This window comes from Equus asinus, chromosome 17 (genome assembly GCF_041296235.1).
Source record: "Equus asinus isolate D_3611 breed Donkey chromosome 17, EquAss-T2T_v2, whole genome shotgun sequence".
NCBI lineage: Eukaryota > Metazoa > Chordata > Mammalia > Perissodactyla > Equidae > Equus > Equus asinus.
Window position 1 is genome coordinate 40515784 of NC_091806.1, and position 5873 is coordinate 40521656.

The following is a 5873-nucleotide window of genomic DNA, read 5'->3' on the forward strand; positions in this document are numbered from 1 at the left end:
TGGAACAGAAAGCTTGTTCAAAGAAATAATAGCTGAGAAGTTCCCAAACCTGGGGAAGGAGCTGGAAATCCATGTGAAAGAGGCCCCAGATCTCCTAACTTTGTCAATGTAAAAAGACCCACTCCAAGGCATATAGTAGTGAAGCTGGCAAAAATCAAGGACAAAGAAAATGTACTAATGGCAGCAAGGCAGAAGAAAATAACTTACAAAGGAACCCCTATCAGGCTTTCAGCAGATTTCTCAGCAGAAACTTTACAGGCTATGAGAGAGTGGAATGATATATTCAAAATCCTGAAAGACAAAAACTTTCAGCCAAGAATACTCTATCCAGTGAAAATCTCCTTCAGATATGGTGGAGAAATAAAAACTTTCTGAGATAAGGAAAAGCTAAGGGAGTTCATTGCCACAAGACCCCACACACACACAAGACATCCTCAAGAAGGCCATCATGCCTGAAAAAAAATAGGAAAGGGGCTACAAAGCCCTGAGCAAGGAGATGAACAGGTAGGCAATAATCAGAAAATGACAGCTCTCTATCAGATCAGGTTAGTAAACACTTAACTTTAACATCAAGGATAAAGAAAAGGAAAACACCAAAACAAAAATGATCTCATCTTTTTAACCACAAACTCACAACAAAGATGGAAAAAGATATGGCAAAAATAACTTAGAAGGGGAAGAGGGAGGGGATAGAATCAGTATAGTCTAAGGAAATAAAAGGCCACCAGAAAGTGGACTATCTCAACTAAGAGATTTTTTATATGAACCTAAGGCTAACCACTAAACAAATAGTTAGAACAGAGGCATTTACAATAAACAAGGAGAAAATAAAGAAAAGCAACAGAGAAAACCACCTAATCAAATTAGTAGTCTGAAATACATGGGACAAGAAACAAAGGAAATGCAGAAGAACCAGGAGAGGTGAGATAAGATGGCAACATTCAGCCCAGATATATCAATAATGACCATAATTGTAAATGGATTGAATTCTCCAATCAAAAGACACAGAGTGGCAGGATGGATTAAAGAACAAGATCCAACAATATGCTGCCCCCAGGAAACACATCTCAACTCTAAAGACAAACATAGGCTCAAAATGAAGGGATGGAAGACAATACTCCAAGCTAATGGAAAACAAAAGAAAGCAGGTGTTGCCATACTGATATCAGACAAAGTAAACTTAAAGATAAAAATGGTAAAGAGAGACATAGACGGGCAGTATATAATGATAAAAGGGATTCTCCACCAAGAAGACATAAAGCTTATAAACATGTATGCACTCAACACGGGAGCACCAAAGTATATAAAGCAAGTATTAACAAACCTAAAAGGAGATACCAATGGCAACACAATATTAGTAGGGGACCTCAACACCCCACTTACATCACCAGACAGATCATCCAGACAAAAAGTCAACACGGATATAGTGGACTCAAACAAAAAACTAGACCAGATGAACTTAATAGACATACAGAGAGCACTCCATTGAAAAACAGCAGAATATACATTCTTCTCAAGTGCACATGCAACATTCTCAAGGATAGACCATATACTGGGAAACAAGGCAAACCTCAATAAATTTAAGAAGATTGAAATCATATCTACTACCTTTTATGACCATAATGCTGTGAAACTAGAAATCAACTACAAGAAAGCAAGCTGGAAAAGGAACAAAAATGTAAAGAGTAAACTGTGTGCTACTGAACAACAAATGGGTCATGGAAGAAATAAAGGGATAAATCAAAAAATATTTGGAGACAAACGAGAATGAAAACACACCATACCAACTCTTATGGGATGTAGCAAAAGCGGTCCTAAGAGGGAAATTCACAGCAATACAGGCCCACGTTAACAAACAAGAAATAGCTCAAATAAACAATCTTAAACTACACCTAACAGACTCAGAAAAACAAAGCCCAAACTCTGCAGGAGGAAGGAAATAATAAAAATTAGAGCAGAAATAAATGAAATTGAAACAAAAAAGCCTATAAAAAGGATCAATGAAACAAGGAGCTGGCTCTTTGAGAGGATAAACAATACTGATAAACCCTTAGCCAACTCACTAAGAAAAAAGGAGAGAAGGCTCAAATAAATAAAATTAGAAATGAAAGAAGAGAAATTACAAGACACCACAGAAATACAAATGATTATTAGAGAAGATTATGAAAAAATATACAACAACAAATTGGACAATCTAGAAGAAATCGATAAATTCTTAGACTCTTAGAACCTCCCAAAACTGAATCAAGAAGAAATAGATCTTAATAGACCTATCACAAGTAAAAAGATTGAAACAGTAATCAAAAACCTCCCAAGAAATAAAAGTCCAGGACCAGACAGCTTCTCGGGAGAATTCCACCAAAGATTCAAAGACAATTTATTACCTATTCTTCTCAAACTATTCCAAAAAATTGAGGAAGACAGAAAAATTCCTAACACATTCTACAAGGCCAACATCACCCTAATCCCAAAACCAGACAAGGACAACACAAAGAAGGAAAATTACAGGCCAATATCACTGATGAACATAGATGCAAAAATCCTCAACAAAATATTGGCAAACTGAATACAGCAACACATTAAAAAGATCATACACCATGATTAAGTGGGATTCACACCAGGGACACAGGGATGGTTCAACATCCACAAATCAGTCAATGTGATACACCCCATTAACAAAAGGATGAACAAAAACCACGTGATGATCTCAATAGATGCAGAGAAAGCATTTGACAAGATCCAACATCCATTCACGATAAAAACTCTCAGTAAAATCAGAATAGAAGGAAAATATCTCAACATAATAAAGGCCATATATGAAAAACCCACTGCCAAGATCATACTCGGTGGGGAAAATTGAAAGCCATCCCTCTGAGAACAGGAACAAGACAAGGGTGCCCACTCTCACCACTCTTATTCAACATAGTACTAGAGGTTTTGGCCAGAGCAAGTAGGCAGGAAAAAGAAATAAAAGGAATCCAAATAGGCAATGAGGAAGTGAAACTCCCGCTCTTTTCAGACGACAAGATTTTATACAGAGAAAACCCTAAAGAATCCATTGGAAAACTATTAGAAATAATCAACAACTACAGCAAAGTTGCAGGATACAAAGTCAAGGTACAAAAATCAGTGGCATTTCTATACTCTAATAATGAACTAACAGAACAAGAACTCAAGAATACAATTCCATTTACAATCACAACAAAAAGAAAATATCTAAGAATAAATTTAACCAAGGAGGTGAAAGACCTATACAAGGAAACTATAAGACATTACTGAATGAAATCGATAATGACATAAGGAAATGGAAAGATACTCCATGCACATGGATTGGAAGAATAAACATAGTTAAAATGGCCATTCCACCTAAAGCGATCTACAGATTCAATGCAATCCCAATCAGAATCCCAATGACATTCTTCACAGAAATGGAACAAAGAATCTTAAAATTCATATGGGGCAACAAAAGACCCTGAATAGCGAAAGCAATCCTGAGAAACAAGAACAAAGCTGGTGGCATCACAATCCCTGACTTCAAAACATATTACAAAGCTACAGTAATCAAAACAGCATGGTACTGACACAAAAACGAGCACACAGATCAATGGAACAGAATTGAAAGCCCAGAAATAAAACCACACATCTATGGACGGCTAATCTTCGACAAAGGAGTTGAGGGCCTACAATGGAGAAAAGAAAGTCTCTTCAACAAATGGTGCTGGAATAACCTGACAGCCACATGTAAAAGAATGAAAATTGACCATTCTTTTTCACCATTCACAAAAATAAACTCAAAATGAATCAAAGACCTAAAGATTAGGTCTGAAACAATAAGTCTTCTAGAAGAGAATATAGGCAGTACACTCTTTAACATCAGTTTCAAAAGAATCTTTACGGACACCATAACTCCTCAGACGAGGGAAACAATAGAAAGAATAAACAAATGGGACTTCATCAGACTAAAGAGCTTCTTCAAGGCAAGGGAAAACAGGATTGAAACCAAAAAACAACCCACTAATTGGGAAAAAATATTTACAAGTTATTTATCCGACAAAGGGTTAATCTCCATAATATATAAAGAACTCACACAGCTCAACAACAAAAAATCAAACAACCCGATCAAAAATTGGGCAGGGGACATGAACAGACATTTCTCCAAAGAAGACATACGGATGGCCAATAGACACATGAAAAGATGCTCACCATCACTAATCATCAGAGAAATGCAAATCAAAACTACACTAAGATATCACCTTACACCCGTTAGAATGGCAAAAATAACCAAAACAAAAAGTGACGAATGTTGGAGAGGTTGTGGAGAAAAAGGAACCATCATACACTGTTGGTGGGAATGCAAACTGGTGCAGCCACTATAGAAAACAGTATGGGGATTTCTCAAAAAATTAGAAATACTTTATGACCCAGCCATCCCACTTCTGGGTATCTATCCAAAGAACTTGAAATCAGCAATTCCAAAAGTCCCATGCACCCCTATGTTCACTGCAGCATTATTTACAATAGCCAAGACGTGGAAGCAACCTAAATGCCCATCAAGTTATGATTGGATAAAGAAGATATGATATATATATATAATGGAATACTAAGCCATAAAAACAGACAAAATCCTCCCATTCACAACACCATGGATGGACCTTGAAGGTATTATGTTAAGTGAAATAAGCCAGACAGAGAAAGATGAACTCTGTATGACTCCCCTCATAGGTGGAAGTTAAACATAGAGACAAAGAGAATTGATTGGTGGTTACCAGGGGAAAGGGGGGTGGGGTGGGGGGAGGGCACAAAGGGTGAAGTGGTGCACCTACAACATGACTGACAATAATGTACAACTGAAATTTCACAAGGTTGTAAACTATCATAATCTTCATAAAAAGTTAAAAAACAAACAAAAATAAAAAATAAACAGATGGGGCTTCCTCAAACTGAAAAGTTTCTGCACAGCAAAGGAAACCACCAACAATAGGAAAAGACAACCTGACAATTGGGAGAAGATATCTGCAAACCATATATCTGACAAGGGGTTAATATCCAAAATACATAAAGAACTCATATATCTCAACAACAAAAGAACTAACAATCAAATTTAAAAATGGGCAAAAGCAAGACGTGGAAGCAACCCAAGTGCCCATCGACTGATGAACGGATAAAGAAGATGTGGTACATACAATGGACTAATAGCCATAAAAAAAGACAAAATCGACCCATTCGCAACAACATAGATAGACCTTGAGGGTATTAAGTGAAATAAGCCAGATAAAGACAAACCGCATGATTTCACTCATACGTGGAAGATAAACACATGGACAAAGAGAACTGATTAGTGGTTATCAGAGAATACTATGAAAAGCTATACACCAACAAACTGGATAACCGACAAGAAATGGATGAATTCTTGGAACCATACAGCCTTCCAAAACTGAATCAAGAAGAAATAGAGAATTTGAAAAACCAATCACCAGCAAGGAGATCAAAACAGTAATCAAAAACCTCCCCAAAAATACGAGTCCAGCACCAGACCGCTTCCCTGGTGATTCTACCAAACATTCAAAGAAGACTTAATACCTACCCTTCTCAAACTCTTCCCAAAAATTGAAGAGGAGGGGAGGCTTCCTAACTCATTCTACGAAGCCAACATTACCCAATTTTCAGTGACAAAACCGTGGGCCATCATATTATGCATTGCGCTGCCAACACCACCACCCAGCCCAGCCTCATAAGGAAGGGGAGGAGTTCCTCACATCCCACTAGCAAGCTCACGTGCACGGAGGGCCGCCACAGCCCCAGTTCTGGGAGCCAGACAGCAGGGGTCCAGACGGGAGCGCGACCCCGGCTGACGAGCGAGACGCTTGCGCGGC